Raw genomic sequence first — 17,299 nt, forward strand, 5'->3', positions numbered from 1 at the left:
AGCAGTTTAGAGACTACTTCTATATTTGTTCGCGGAACACCAGGACTGATGTGCACCTGAACAAAACGGAAGATCCACATTGTGGTAGAATGTTCCTTGAAGCGCAGGTCTCTCACACTGCAGCGACAATTGAATCGCACGTGCCTCCGGGGCTTCCTGGCAGGCGTTCTTTGCAAAGATTTGACATGGTATTCGGTAAAGCCTATCGTGACAGCTCACTCGCTCGCACTCATGGCATCCTCTGGTCGGCCAACCACGTGGCTCTATCACAAGGAGTTCGATTCCTCAATACTTTAAGGAATGAAAACGCTTCGGGGCTAAGCTATACAGCACATGCCGCGAGATTATCTCGAGTTGTTTTTTGCTTAACAAAGAACGCTGTATAGGGAGCACAAAATGCACTTCTGGCATTTCTCGTGGACGGATACCGCTCAAAGCCGGAGGCTTATAGTTATGGGAGAGCGCAGGTATTAATAACTTTGCTTCTAGGCACAACCCCGACGATTATAGAAGACCGAATTCAGGCGTGTTTCTAAAAAAGGTTCATCGTATAATTCCTTTTTTTTTTTGGCACCCACTCGCAAATTTTCTGCAGGGATTCTCTTTCGGTCGATGCGACTATCTGGCAAGAACAGTATGACGGCTCTACAGACACGCCTCAAGTTGGAAAGTTTTCGAACGTAAAAGGAACCTCAAGCTCAGCGCAGCCTTTCTGTGATATTGATTAAGGCGAGTTCGTTTCATACGTACTGAAGGGCAGGCGTGGATGCATAGACGCCAGAAGAACGAAACGCCAACGCCGGCGTTTGTATATTGCCTTTTTCGGCCTCTATTTGTGTCCGTGTTCGCGCACCTGCCTTTCCGGTATTACGAATTCCTACAATCTTGTTGAAGTTTCAACCGCTCTAAGAATGCGTTTCAGATTTTGTCATAACGTAGTTCAGCGCAAAAAACAGGCAACAGACGAGTGAGAGGACAAGGACACTCGTCTGTTGCCTGTTTTTTGCGCTGAACTACGTTATGACTGACTCGTTCCAACTCGCCCAACAAGCAACGTTGCTAAGTCTCAGATTTTACCACGACCCCGTTTTCACTTGCACGCAAAAAATGCCTTCCTTTCCACTGCGCCAATAAGCATAGAGTAAATAGCGCCGGCACACGACGCATGTCGTCAACGCGCAACACGAAGCGAAACGGCGCCCTATATGCATGTCCAGTATTTGACGATTGCGTTCCCACCACGCTGTCGACAAGCGGCGAGAATCTATAGGATTCGTCACGGAGGCACAGCGCTGCTCCAAGTCCCCGGCAAGCTTCAGCCTTCGTCCGGCTCGCCTGTCCGGCCTGCCTGCCTGCGGGCGCAGACTGCCGCCGCATGTATAGCGCTCCGTTTCTTCCGCAGGCGCGTTGTATATACTGGACCGTGCCAAGGTCTTGCGATGCCTCGGTCACGATGCCTCGCTGCGCACGGTGGTCGTCCACTCGAGTTGCGGTTTCGGAACATGGCTATTGATTCGTGAGGCGCCTCGCTGCACGCTCGCCGGCCTTAGTGCTTATCGAGCTGCCGCACTTCGTGCGCTGCGTGAGGCAGCCAGAAGCCCGCGTGGATCCGTGAGGCCCGGCAGGGTGTTTATAGGAGCGTCAGTGCTATACAGATGCCGTGTTGAGTTAGGGCGCTGACATATACGACAATAACGCAACCGCCAGCGGACATTGCATATGACAGGCCGCTGTTTCCGTTCCTCGCACTTTGGAACAAAAATTATACACTTGATGGTGTGGATGGTTGCGCTTGGTGCAGGCACACGGTTGTCCCTCCTTTTCGCGTAGCCTTGATCACACCATTTCTTCGTTTCCGCGATTTTGCCTTTTCGTACCCCATTTTCCTGTTATTTTGCAATCCGTCAGTGTTCCCTCGGTACAAATGCGTCGAACGTGGCCAGGTACCGAGGTAACTTCCTTTCATTCCTATGTTTATCTTGTTCTTGTTTGAATCAATCTTCATGAGATTGCGAGAAAATATACCGCCCAAGAGCTGGCTTTCCTAATCACCAAGCAAGAAAAAACGGAGCGACAAAAAAAATGTTGTTGATTGTATGCAACTTTAGAATCTAAATAACGTGAAGCTTGCTTGAACGAGGCAGAAGCAGTAGTTTCACTTTGAGCGTGATACCTGTCGAGGAAAAAGATGTTTTTGGGAAGTGTACGTACGGATAAGTATAAACTACACATTCCTACATACAGTAAAGCTTCAACTTAGGCTAGTTCGTACGACGTTCTAATCTAGTCGCGCTGGAAGACTAACAAAGACAATAGGAAACACGTTGCGTACATACTTGTCCTGTTCTCTTGTTTAGTGGTTTTCGCTCACCCCAAACAACATTAGAATTCCTATATACGTTTAATTATGGCTTTCATACTCCTTGTGTCACAATGGCACATCCATTCTGGCAGACATAGCAAGAATGAACATAAAAACTTGTTCTTGACCTGGTTGGTCCTTGCTATGAGACACAATTGCCGCTAAAAAGACCCGCAAAGAGCCGCTACGAAACAAACAGAAACACGACGACACGGGCGCCCGTGTGTTTCTTCCGTGCCTGCGTTGTGTGCGTCTATTTAGCGACAATTATGTCTCAAAATGAGCACGTATTCCCTGTTGCACAAACTCTCTTGCACGTACTTGTCTGAAACTGTCCGTGCCCAAGTGGCCTAATTTTTTCCGCTAGCCCATACAGCAACTAGTAAGTCTTCGGACACATACCCTGTGCTAGCACATGCTTCTATGTATATCCACAAATATATGCGGCGAGAAAACGACGATTAACGCCAAATCGCTCGGAAGAGTTAACGAAAGGTGGGCTTTAAATGTAAAAATATAAGAATCGGAAAAGTGACGCATGCGTGTTCCGCACATTCGAGTGTATTTAATGTAAAGTAAACTTTCAGAGACAGTGCTGTCCCTGTGTGCTTCCCTGTAGTCGGTGTTGCATACCTTAATTAATCTGTACAAACCAATTATATGATGGAAATATAGAGGTGTGGCGTTACCACACCTGTCCATTTAGAGGGAGATTAGGTGTTTGCGGGCGTTTTTGACGACTGACTGCGTTAATTATTGCATGGCCATGCGCTTTTCTGGCTACTGCCTTTTCTGTCCTTCAGTAGCTCTTTTCGAAGCGGACACTATGCGCTAGCTAACGCTTTTGCTTTTCCCCTTTCGAGGACTCTACGTCTCTGTCTCGTTATTTCTCTTTTTATATTTCGTTAATTTAATCATTATATAGAAGCTGCAACACCTAAATTGAAAGGTGCTCGAGTCGTTGGTTATAGCGGAACGCACGTTTTTCTTTAAGAAGTGAGGCATATGGAGACGGAGAATAAATTTAATTTTCTACTGCAATTATCCCGGTGCACCAACGTGTATTCCAAGCCCAAACTACTAAGGTCATGCTATAGAGGAAAGTTGGACTATCGCCCACACCCCGCGGTGTGGCTCGTATACTCACTGTTGACTAAGAGAGAGAGAGAGAGAGAGAGAGAATCAAAGTAAACGCAAGGGAGGTTAACCAGGTTTAAGACAATCGCAGGAGGAACCGGACTCTAGAATATATGCGCGGTGAACGCTGATACGTGTGTGCGCGTATCACTTGGTCTCTCTCTCTCTCTCTCTCTGTCATTATTGTTTTCTTTATTGTTTTTTGTCCATTTCCCCTCCCCCGTCTAGGGTAACAGACCGGGTATTGTTGACAAAGACAGCACCGCAAACATTAAGACTCAATAGCAGGACGTCTTTCTTGTCAGTTTGGCACAGGACCTTTTGTTTTTCCGCGGCACTTCCTGGCCAAACTTACCAAGGCATGTAATTGGGCCAAGGATGTGCTCCCGTGATTCATTATTAGAAAAAGAAGACTTCGTACAAGCTCGTGTAGTGCCCGTTCGTATTTATGGAAGCGTGGTATTCGCTAGACATGTTATTCATCGAAACATACTTTAGACAACGGTCAAAATTATGGGCTACACCAGGGACATTATGATCTGTGACGGCAATCAAGACGGAGGCAAAGGTCGTAGAAGAGATGTGACTCAGCGCAGAAATCTACATGATATCGGTCTTTAGGAGTTTCTTGCCTTTGCTTACTTCCTTTCGCGACTGGGTGAGGGAGTGCGTGTTAAACGCTATGTGCCACGTGTTTGTATCGCATGTACGAGATCTGTTCCGAAAGCGTGGGCCGTACAATTAAGAATGCATTTCACACGCATTAAGGTGCCTAAATATGGTAACCGCCAAAATACTCTTCTTTAGACTCACTGCATTGATTTAACCTCATGTTCCACTGTTATAGACATCCTTGGAAGTCCTCTTGTATTAAGCACTTGAGCAGCGATGCCGTATCCCTTTGTATTGACGTCGTATTCCCGAAATGTCGTGACTGGAACACTAATCTGCATTTGGGAAATAAAACGAAGTTGTAGGGGCCTAAATCAGGCACGGAGGGAGATGTTTCGTCATAGTGATGGAAATACATGTCAAGAGCTGTCAATGCAGAGTAGGCAGCAACATTGCCGCGGTGCAGAAGTTAGCGCCTCTCCTTCTATAAATATGACCGCTTGTGCAAGTCACGATCTGTGGAATGCTTCAAGACCTCAGCGTGGAAAGCTGCTTTGAAAGCTTTGACTTCTAGGTATAAGCTTGTAGTGCATACGATCACCCCCGTGTCAATATAAAAATAAAGAAAAAGAAATATTAACATTGCTTTCTTTTTATTCTTACGCGTATTTTCCCCGTTTTCGTTCGCCTTTCTCTTTCACTACTCACTGTTTTCTCAGCTCGATGTCGCCCTAGGAAATTAAAGTTTCGCTGCATGTCTGAGCATTACAAGAACTCATGGCTGATGGAAGTTTTGAAGCAACGCTACATTCTTCTCGGCGCAACTTTTGCTCAACTGTAAGCGGGCATGGTTTTAACGCGATAGCGTTAAAGAGCTCGTTTCGCAGAAATTACTGTGTCGGCGTCGTTCGAGATAGATGTAAATTCGAGATAGATACAAATAGATGTGTAATAAGAATCCTCGGTTTGAGTGGGCATCGAACCCAGGCCTTCTGCGTGTCAAGCAGGTGTGCTATTGCTTGGAACTGTTTCTGAAAAAAAAAAAATCCTACACGAGTGTCATGTAATGCGAGGAATCTCCTTAACGCATGTATCATCGCGGGTGAAGGCGACGAAGGCAGTGCTCATTTTCTTGAGGGCATCAGGCTTGCACCGGTGGTTATAGACTGACGACGTTAGCGTGACTGTGACACGTGTGTGACTTTTTGTGCGTGCGTGCTCTCCTTCTCTCTCTCTATCTTTACAACTCCTCCCCCAGTGTAGGGTAGCATACCGGTCCTTCTAGACTGGTTAACATCCCTGCCTTTTCTTTCTTTCCTGTTCCTCCTCCTTAACGCATGTAATGTTGCGTGACAGAAGCCTAGAATCGCGACAGGCGTCAATATATGTGAATCGCACAACGAGTGAGTGGTTTAAAGGTCTAGCCATTACAAAGCTCTCACACATATTTAATCATCGTCATCAGCAGAAGCATCAACAAAGTGAGCATCTGCGTAGGTTCAACGTGTTGCCTCACGGACGCGTAGTGGGTACTTCGCTAATTCGCAAGAGCTGGAGTTATGGCGTAGTAGCCACTTCGCAACTGCACTTGCAGTGGGCATTATAGGATAGTTTTAAACGGCCAATGCTACGCGCACAGACGTTGTTTTCCTTGCGGCACGGTTGAGGTGTCAACCCAGAAGAGAAGCTGGGCTACCGACTGAAAAGGCGATTGAAAAGGCGATGGGAACAGGCCCCGTTTACCCTATCTCGTTCTACTGTTGAAGCGAAGCTCGAGCGTCTTCCAACTTTTTGACGCCACCTTGGCGCAAAGCTTTCTTTGTTTACTGAAATTCAGGTAAATATCCGAGTAAATATCTAATCAAATGTTTCCGCTATCGTTGTAATAGTCATTAGACGGTCCCTGAGCCCAAGAGGGCTCACACGACCTATGTTTTCATCTTGGTACGAGCTGGAAAGATTTCCTGATCTTGCATCGTTCTTGTGTTTTTCACAGAAACGCTGGGCCCACCTGAAGGCAGTTCTTTTTTTTTTTTTCAATTAGGACATCCATGTAGTAAGCCATTTGCAACATTTCATGAATTTGTACTAGCACCCTCGTTACTCTTCACATCATATCTCTATTGCTCCAGCAAACACCTTCCTAGCGGTGATCAGCAGGCTAGAGGCACTGCACTCAGACCAGGCCCGTAGCCAAGGGGCCCTAGGGGCCCTGACCCCCCTACCCCCGAAATTTTGGTGAAGTATGTGTTTGTACCAAAAATAAGTGATAAAAATAGGTGTTTTTCTCAAGAAGTCAAGGTTTTCGGCAATTGGCCCCCCCCGAAAAAAATTCCTGGCTATGGGCCCAACTCTCCGCCTTCCAGCCTTTAGTCGGCACTTTCTCCTTCCCTCTTTCTCTCTCTCAGGAATTTCTGCATCATTAATGACGAAATCCACAAGAAACTGTTGGTCTATCGTCATTTTGTCAATGCCTAAACGCCGGTTAGACGAAAAAATTGCGCATAACATTGTGTCTTTTCATTCAGCATTCCGGCTCTAAATAGGATAACTGGGTCTTGCAGAATGGAGAGAGTTAGAAGGTGGTAGCGCTCCACCCTTTGCTGATTTAGTGCACAACATTTGGCACAGACCTCGTGCCAATTCATCTGGGCTATAGAGCGAATATTTCGCTATTCGTCTCTTCGAAAAGGACGAAGACCACAATTAATACGCGATATGTCGCGAAAGTACTCAAATTACCGCTATCTCACGACCGAAGCAACCCGCGTCATCGATGCCCGGTAATGATTACTGCCTCGAATCCACTGTCACCTTGCGCCGGACCGTAAATATGCCACGCTTGTTCTCTCATCCAGCCATTTGGGTCAGGGACGGCACGGCTGCATCTTCCTGCACCGCCACGGCTAAAGGTATATCCTCTGCCCGCGCTCGTGTATCCAGTAGGCCGGCCGTATAGACGGCCGAGTCCGTGGCCAACGCCGGCCGCGGCCCTCACTCACCGCGTGTGAAATATGCGCGACAGTCGGCCCATCCGCTTGGCGCCTTCGCTCCGACCGCGGGGTAATTTGGCGCGGCCACGGGGCAATCGTAACGATGGGCCTCGAAGCGAACGCCTTATATTTTATTATTCCGGCAATGGCAGTTACGAGCCAATTACTGCTCTTCTCCAGAGGCGACGCGCACAATAAAATCGACGCGGAAGCTTTCGGGGCATTAAGAAACGCCCGTTGTCGAGGCGGGAGCCGTATTGCGCGGGGCATTTCCATCGAAAATGGCGGTACTTGCAGCTTTTGCTAGGCAGCATTACGTATACCCGGTTGCCAGATTTCTGAGCCGCTCAGCGCACTCTCGTCGAGACAGGCGGGCGTAGATGTGCTATCCGGTGTGTCGCTCGGCAGAGTATAACAGCTGCGCAAGTGAAACGTGACCGAAAAGGCCAGGAGGTCTAGGAGTCGCACGGCTTCTCGCTGCGAGTCTGCAAAACGGAAGGGGGCGATCATCTCCATATAACTGCCGCAGCATGGACTTTCGTTAAAGCAGTGTTCGCTCCGAGTGCAGCGCAGAAGCTGTGAAATGTGGCTGTGCGCGCAATCGTGTGGCACGTGGTTTCTAGTTGCCGCCGCGGCACTGCCATGCGCCGCATGTGTGGGACGACAATCAAGCATTCACTTCTTCCCTGGCGCGTGGAAGAAAACGCGTATTACGGGTCAAGTGGAAGAAAACCAATGTGAGCTGGTTCACTATTGCTCAACGGTGGTTGCCGTTGGCCAGCCGTGCGATTACATGATCATCTGTAGCGGATGTTTGATACTTGGTTGATGGCTACCGCAGTTATTCCATCACGGAGCTCGGAATCTGTAATAACAGGCTTCGTGACCTGCGACATTTATTGGGCCCCTTTTCATCGACGCTGTTTGGTCCGATCAATCTCCATCATGATAACTTGTTACAATGGGCGACGAATGTATTTTAGCCATTATCACAGCGCAGGGATGAAGTCCAATCTGATGGCACAACCAGGCTGTACCTGCATACGTTGTTATGCAGTGACTTCCTCTCTCTATATTCTCCATTGAAATAAATTCTGGTTCTCTAAAAACACCTTTATACTACTTATGCAAGATGATGAACATGTTCGATAATGTAGCGTGATAGGTCGGGGGTACTAAACAAGAGTTCAGTAACTCCTACACTCTTGCTGCTAAATCAGTGAAAATAAAGTTGTTTTGCAGGAATGTAAGACAGGAACAGGTTACATTGACGAAAACTACAAGTGTAAAAAAGGAGAATTGTGGACACATGATAAGTACTACACGATACAACCGTAGCTACGGTTTATGTACTACTGAATACCAGTTGTGGGAAAAAGTGTAGATTTGCCGCGTCATGACATTTATGAAATGTCGCCAGGAAGCTAATCATGACAGTTTCGGCACAATAGCTTAAGCTTTGGAAGACATGAAACACATACTAGCGGATTTCAAGACTTTCTGACATTAAGAGGACAGTCGTCGCTGATGACATGGCGCGCACGGCTCACCAAAATGATGTATCACAATGTTATCTATGTAGAGCGGCGAGTGATGCGCATCGTATTGTTTTTATGAAGCGATCACTATACGATGGAACCTCCAGAAAACATTGTTTGCTCACCAGTAGAAAAAAAAAAAAACTGGCTGATCCCTCTGTCATAGGAATCGGTAAAACATGAAAGTGAAACGTGTGTTCACACACGTAGTTGAGCGTTTGTTGTGCGTTCTTTCACCCCAAGCGCGAAGGAATGAATGCTACAGTAACAAATTGTAATGTCCCGCGAAGAATGGCAAACAGCTCGAAACTTGCAACGCTTTGCTCAAGCAGAAAGGGCGCCCGGAACGAACGTTCACAGGATGAGCGCGAACTAACTGTCACAGTTGTAACTTATTTCTCTGTGAGCAACGCGCTCCTTTTGCAAAAGCGGCCGCTGCAGTGAGCGAAGTGACCTTCGTGCTCTCAACGCAAGCTTGCGGTGAGAACACAGGACGTATGCACACACCACCGCCATCGCGAGATAAGCCGCGCACGAGCGACCACGCCCTGTAGAGGCGCGCGCTCATCCGCGTGGGGCGACGACCTTTGAAGCGTGCTCTTCGAGCCCTTCGCGCCATCTCTCTAGTGATAACGAAAACACGCTGCTGTACCACCGATCTCTGAGTACCGCCACCGGCAAATGGTGTATATAAATAGCTCGCCGTTAGCATAAACGAGAACGTGCCGTCTGTGGCTGAATCTTTTCGCGCCCCGCGCTGCGGTGCGAGGGGTCGTACGTTCGACTCCCTGTGAAGGAACCGTTTTTTCTTTTTTTCTTTGCCAACTGTTATTCTTTATATTTTACAACGTCATATCCGTGACGGAAATACGTCAGTGGAGCCGTGGTGGACCCCGGCATAAAACACTTTCGTGTTAAACAGCGCTAAATAGACGGGACGAAGAAAGGACACAGACCACGGCGCTGTCTAACAACCAATGTGTTTATTCTGCCAGTCAACAGCTTGGCAGCCTGTCCAGCAAGTAAATCGAAAGATCGAGAAAAAAAGAACTACTCACACTGTCATCGCGCCATCAATGATCGCCTCTATGTTTGTTTCCAGAAGGTCTATCACGCTAACCCAATTGCGAAAGGCCATCTTCTGTTTGAGGTGGCGTACGTGTCTTTCCTCTGTGATAGTTGCTCCAAACTCACCCTTTGCAATCGTCGCACTGACACACAGCTTGATCATTTCGTGCCGTAAAACTATCAGCGATTATAGAAACGCCTTCATGTTCCGGTTACTGCGACCACTGACAATGGCGGCATAAACAAGGTACTGTCGTTAATGCTGAGGAATTACCCCATTAATGTCGTAGTGACATCTGTAATTTTCATACCTCCTCACTTTCTCAGTGTAGGTTATGGCGACTTATCGGCGCTCGGGGTTTCATCTGATGAAGACGTTCTCGCTCCTGTGAGCACTATTCCGTGACGTTCAGAGCGTCCGCTCTTGCGTGCCGTGCATGAGTGTTTGACTTTCTTCACCTCAAGTCTTTCTTTTGACTTTTTCCGCCCCGGTATAGTTCGACCTTCGAAGCGCTTGCCTCCGAACTGCTTACGAAAATGATATTAAAAATTCATTGCCCGAAACGCGGCCATCGATGCAACATAGGTAGGACACAGAATTTGACTCGCGCACGCGCCGGCGCTTCCGCGTCCTGTGGAATTTTATGTGGGGTCTCAGTTGGGGGTATCTTGGTAAACGGACCACCGTTGTTGCGAGAGCTGCCTGCTTGCGACGACAACGCTTCTGACCTTCTGCTTCAGAGCTGTTTCTGTTGGAGCAATTTTTGTCGACATCATAGAGAATTGAACAAGATTGGCCTTTATGAGCGCTCGTCGTTTTTGTAGTGTAGCTATAACGCGCTTGTCCTGCAGTAACTGTTGCGACTATTTTGCCCTCGGCAAAATTATTCATGTCCCTCGTAAGGCTTAAGTGCTAGCGAGACAGGGCGACTGCACTCGTATTACAGCCTAGTTAAGTGAAAAGGAAGGCCTAATAAAATATTTTGTTTTTGATTGGCGTAAAGTACGAAGCACAGGAAAGCTAAGTTTAAACGGTTCCGAAAATTTTAGTTACCACGCTCCGATTTCGCTTTTCATGAAGGAAGGGGAAAAAAAAAGCTCCTTACGAGCCATCACTGACATAAAACCTGAATCGAAAGTGGTTAATTGAGGGAGCGATGTAGGTTGCATTTTTTTTACATATAGACAGCAATGCCAGTTGTTGCGGGTAATTAAACTTTAGTCATCTTTTTTTTACAGTCTGGCCAGAGCAAATGTTATATGGTCATGTCCTCCTCGCCTGCTTCCGACTTGACAATGATTTTGACATGTGTGCGTTTCACCCGAATGAGACACCATAGCACAGATCCCCGCTTTAAATTTGCAAGCACTGCTTCTTGTCTGAATGTTGCCTGGCAGTTGTTAGCATAAGCGCACGCACAAGGGGTAGGGATGGGGGGCAGGGAGGCCCCGTCCGCCCTAATGCGCCGTCTTTGTACTGCGTCCTGATCGTATACGGGCCTGATCAGGGAGGGGGAGACGCTGCATTTAAACTTAACCCCCCCCCCCCCCCCTCTCTCAATCCCCCTGCCTTAATCAAGAACCCTGCGCACGCCTATGGTTAGCATTACCGCTTCCAATATTACAGTTTCTCAGCACTTGCGAATTTTGGCTTAGAATGTCTACGCAAAATGCGTACTTCTAATGTGGTTATGACAAATGTGAACGGAGAGCCATGCTGACTGCACAAGGTTATTCGTATAATTTTTCCCTTCCCGGTGAGCTCACGGCAAAGTTGGCACATTAAAAGCGACCGGGTAACCAAGGAAATACATTCGCTTTGTTTTTTCTTCATTGCGTCTATTTGCAGAGTGCCTGGGGCCGAGTGATGAGTTAATACAGTCACATTTCATCGCTTTGCCTATGTTAAGATGTTCCTTATAGCTGGTCAGTTCCAAGTGTGAGGAAACGGCAAGAGTTTCCAAGTGGCAAAGCTTCTTAACGTTGACGACATTTGCGCAGTGTAAGGGTACGAAAGTATTCTGCGTTGCTTCCTCCAGCCGAAGAAAAATCCTTGACCAGGAGGCGTCGCTGGAGCCAACGCTTCCTTTTTGAAGGCAACAGAAGCGTCATCGGTGGAGGCACTTCTGCGCTGCTGCTATACACTATTTTACGGACACGTTTAAGTGCCGCCATCTTGGGCTGTTAACCGTGCCATTTTGTATCCGTATCACTAAACGAACGGTGCTATATGGTAAGCTCATACGCATTAAAACGACTGGGCTGGTGCAATCCAAATATCATGATGTTGTTAATTTCATGTCACGACCTGCCAAACAGAGAAAACGTACGTTTAAGAGCCCAAGATGGCGGCGCCCATGAATCGAAAATAGAATCCTGTTTATTGCACTGGGCACTGCCTTCGTCAAACAAGCGCACAACCACGTGTATACTGGGCAAATGCGATGTTTCTTTAGCGTGACGCTGCACGTATTGCCTGGTATTACTGGTAGTGAGTAGCAGAGTAGCGCAACCGGCCCCAGCCGGTTGCAAATTAATGAAAAAAGGTAAAAAAAAAATGTTGCTCTACACATCGTCGAGATTGTTCACATCAGGGGGAGCCATTTTGCGAGTTTGAAAATAGAATATTCAGCCGCCTTCCCTTTGTATGCCGTTACTTTACCGAACGTCTACCGGCTATACCTAATATTTTAGGTATAGCCGGCACCCACCGTGTGGTTCCGTATAACGTTCAAATCGATAACATCGACCTGTGCGTCGTATGTTCTACATCCGAATGAAAGCATGCGAGAGCTGCCGACGATCGCTCCTCGAGCGGAAATGAAATGCGCCGGTCGGCTCCGTCTTGCGAAACGCGCATGGAAGGGCCCCAGAGGGGCAGTGAGGGGAGGGGGAAGGGCTGCGTATCTCTGGCAAGACTTTGACCGGGCGGGCGTGGTCACCCGCGGTCGCGCGCGCGTATCTTCAGCGATGATCTGCAGGTGGCTCATGCCCTTGCACATGTTGTGTTCTTATCGCAGAGTTTGCGTTGAAGCCATAGACAGTACGACGGCCGCTTCGCTCACTGCAGCGGCCGTGCTTCCTTAGGCCAGCGTTTTGTTGCAAATGTAAGGTAACCGAGGAAAAAGCGCTTTGTTCAGTTACGCCAGGTCGCATGCTAAAGGAGTGAGCTTCATTTAACATTACCGATGTGTTCCTATAGCATTCATTGCTTCGCGCTTGCTGCGAAATTATTACTTTGTCGTCTCTCGTCCCTTTAATGCAAATGTAGAACTCAAAGACTAACTCTCATCCCTTTAATGTTACTGCAGATATTAAAGTACATAAGAACAAGCTTGTAGGTATAAGTAGGTAGCTGCGAATTCGGCCAGAGTGAAAAAAGCTGGTCTGAAAAGCAGACAACGCTATAAAAGTCCACCACAACTAAAGTACGTTTCTGATCACAGGGTGAACAATTGAAGCGACATCTACTTCGCATGGTCGCCTCACACATTAACTAAACATGCTGCTGTTACTTTGTTTGTTGCATACGCGCACTTAAAGGAGAGAAAATAAAAAAAAAGTAACAGGCTGGCAACTGTCCCCGGAAAAGGATCAACGCGCATCGGTATGCGTGGGGAAGGAGAGGCAGAAATACAGAGATCAGAAAAGCAAAAAAATTCGGCAGATCCCACGCATTGTGGCAATCGGTTTCATGCGAAGCAGTCAGCGAGTAGTTCTACGTTGCATTTTTTGGCTTTGAGCCAAGCGTTACGAGGTGGAACGGCGTGTTTTTGTAGGTGTAGTAGTTGTGTGCAGATCGTGGGCTTATCAGGCACTATAGGCGTGAGCAGCGTTCCCCATCAGGTGGGGGGGGGGGGGGGGGCGGCGAAGGTTGATCTCAGCGCCTCCCTCCCTTACTAAGTCAATGTGCGCCCCCTCCCCCTCTTAGGCGACTAGGGGGGGGGGGGGCACGCCCCCTCCCCCCACCCCGTACGCACGCCTATGTCAGGCACGTCGACAACACTGGAGTTTAAATGGTAACTTATGGTCTGACGTAACGTCAGCACTCACGTTAGAGCACATACGTCAGTATTATCGAAACGAAGTGCACTTTACGGCGCGATGATGTGAATATCATACGTAACTTTCGTTAGCGTATTCCACCGGGGTCGAGCAACACTTGAATATAGCTTACTGAATCACAGGAATACAAATACAATGTTTATTAGACTGCTATAAAAGTGGAGCCAACACTGGAAACACAGACGTTAACCTGACATGACGCCTGTTGCTTATTGCTAGCGCTTATTGCTTTGTTATAAAATTACATAGCCAGCAGCACAACCACAATTGACTTTGCACCGACATTACGCCTGTATAAAGTGTTTTTCTCAAGTAGTTTCTAGACCTGGCGTGGCTCTGTGGTAGAATACCTAACTGCCTCGCAGAATGCTTGGGTTCGATTCCTGCTCCGATCCTATTTTTTATTCTTTGCATTCGTCGGGTCAGCGCTGTCGATGGCAGTTTTTCTTAAAGCTCTCGAATTTAAATTACGAATGTCTGTTCTCGTCGTTCCTGGGTAGATACAAACTGTCAATCACCTGTGGCGCATACCGGTACACCGCGGCCCGTGGTAAACGGGTATGTGCCACACGTTTCTGAAGGAAAGGGTTTGACGACGTACGCGACAGGATTTCACGTTATTCATGTCATGACCAGACAGTCATATTACCCAGACGTAGGCGGTTAGATAGATAGATAGATAGATAGATAGATAGATAGATAGATAGATAGATAGATAGATAGATAGATAGATAGATAGATAGATAGATAGATAGATAGATAGATACGCTAAAAGTGCCTAGGGTTCGCTAAGAAATGCTTCGCATTTAAAAATGGATAATCATCTGTTCTAGCTATCTACAAGAAAAGCCTTTTATTTATGCGAACACAGCAACGCAACAAGCGATGAACGACAGTACCCAAATGGCTCTCACTTGGTGTGTGCACGAAAGCCACCGGAAACTTGAAAAGGAGACTCCTGCCCACACAAAAGGCGATTGTAAAAGACAATGAGGCCCCGGATATTCAAGCTAAATTCACCACGCCAAGGCCAGATAAAATGAATAAGAATTGCGAACTTTATGCGCAAAACACAGTAGTATATACGCGCGAACGCGGACATGTACTATAGACGACGATTAAGTGAATAGGCTATGCGCTAACAGAATTCAAGATCGCCCAGACGTTTCCTTTACTGTCGACGGCTACCAGGCCATATCTGGAAACAACGTTAAGAGTGTCTACGCCATACAGAAGAGACACACGAAATGGTTTTTGTTTATGTGGTAACAATTGTACACTGCGAAGGGCCGTGGGGCATCTCACAGGAAAACGTGTCACGTGGTTGACGTGAAAAGCACATGCATGGTGATCCCCTTCAACAGATTTCTGCTGTAGCGCGCCTGCATGGAATTAGTCAAAACCATGTATTTTTTCCTTCTTTCTTCGTTTCCACCGAAAGAAGGAGGACGCGCTAGTTTAAGATGAACTCAGTGACATGAATTTCTGGGACACGTGGTTCATAAGGGATACGGAGAGGGAGAGGGAGAGAGAGAGAGGAAAGCTTTATTAAAATATAGAGGAAACGCAGGGTCCTTCAACTGGCCGTGGGCTTGGGTGAAGTCCTCAGTCCAGTACTCCAGGGCTCAGTGAGTCACGGGCGCCTGGCGTTCTCCTGAGCAGAAAGCTCCATACATGAAACACCTGAACCCAAGCATGTACCGTAATGTACCGATAAAAACCACCCGCTCCATTAAAACAATATGTCGCATAAAGTACAGAATGGGACAACTCATATGCTTAAGGCCTCTTGTACTGTGTAGGAAAGACTAATAGCGCCGTGTGCTAGTATGAGGACGCTGTTGAGGACGTAGTGCGTCCTCTACACAACAAAATCTACTCACTTTTGGCGAGGCTACATGCCCTTGATCTCGGGCCATTCTCGTAAACTGCGTTGTTAAAGACTGGCCGTGTGTCAGGCTACGCAAGGACGAGCGCTCGTCCTTGTCAGTCAGTCTTAAGCTCGTCTCGTCTTTAAATGCACACTTTACGGCAAAGCTGCCCTTGTCTAACTCTCCACACTTTTCATATGAGACCCTGCAATGCCCCTAGGGTAAAATATTTAGTACATGGTCGTGGGAAACATTGCCACACAGGGTTGCAGGGGTATTAATGCAGTTTATCGCTCGGTCTTTAAAGCAAATGTTCTCCTTAGTAATGTTGCAGTTTACTGTGTGTTGGATTGATTTATGCAAGATCTTGTCCTAGAGAGGTGAATTCCCTTACAGATGAGCGCCAATAACTTCCACTTTTATTGCCAACCGGCAGCAGGTATTCCAGTGGGCGTAATGCGTTCTTCGGGTTTTTTTTTAATTGTCGAAGCAAGTAGGGCTGCTTCGTGAAGTCTTCACTGTTCTGTCTGTCTGTCCGTTCGCCTGTTTGCTAACCAAAAACTTGATAACGCGCAAAAAGCAACGTTCAATGAACGACGTGCGCTTGCGGTTTATATCCGTCTGAACTACCTGTACAAGTGCGATTATTTGACTTATTAAAACTTGTTGTTGGGCTAGTTGGTAACTCGTCATATTGTAAGAAAGAAACTTAGCGCAATTTATAATTTCCACAAAGCACTTACAGAATCACACACGCACACACTCAAGACACACACACAGCGCTTACTACCAACTGTTTATTGTGCATGACAGACCAGCTTATATACGTACACGTTGAAGCGCGAAAGCAATGACCAACAAAGATGCGCAGGAGCGAGAAAACAATAAACGATGCAATAACGAGCCACCACCCATCAACGTAGAAGTAAAACTCTTTAAAAAACGAAAAAACGAAAGCAGATAACCCGCTAGCAGCAACAGCTTGCCTCGAGAAAAGATATTTCCTTTTGACGCAAAACCACAGACGGCACGCTAACACAACAATCCCTATTCTTTTCTATCAAATATGCTTCCAAGGATACACGTGCGGATAATATGACACTTCTTCCCAGAACCTGCGTGTCTGTAAACCGTGGTTCACAACCACATGCGGCAGCATGTGCCACAAGATGGGCGTACTTATCCGCTTTTTTCTTAATTTTTTGAGCATGCTCCCTTATCCGGTAATTAAGGCATCTTTCGGTTTGGCCGATGTACACTTTTCCGCATGATAAAGCAATTGAGTATACAGCCCCTGTGGAGCACTTAACGAAGGCCTTCTGATGTTTCTTCTGGCAACCACGTCTCTTGCCATTGCAAATGCGCGGGCACAGGTTGGCGAGCTTTTCCGGCGCCGAAAATACTAGCGAGACACCATGTCTTGCAGCCACCTTTTTAAGGTTGTCTGAGAGCTTATGCACGTACGGCATCACATGAAGCCTGGAACCCGAAGTACCCCAAGCAGCTCCATCCCTTTGTGTTTTACTTTTCAGCTTCTGCAGAAGTGACTCGGCGACCGTGGTTATGACCGACGAAGGGAAGCCTGCCGCCTGCAATCGGCTGATCTGATCATTAAAACTAGAGCGCATGTGGTGTGGGCACGACTTTGACAGC

This window comes from Rhipicephalus sanguineus, chromosome 1 (genome assembly GCF_013339695.2).
Source record: "Rhipicephalus sanguineus isolate Rsan-2018 chromosome 1, BIME_Rsan_1.4, whole genome shotgun sequence".
Taxonomy (NCBI): Eukaryota; Metazoa; Arthropoda; class Arachnida; order Ixodida; family Ixodidae; genus Rhipicephalus; species Rhipicephalus sanguineus.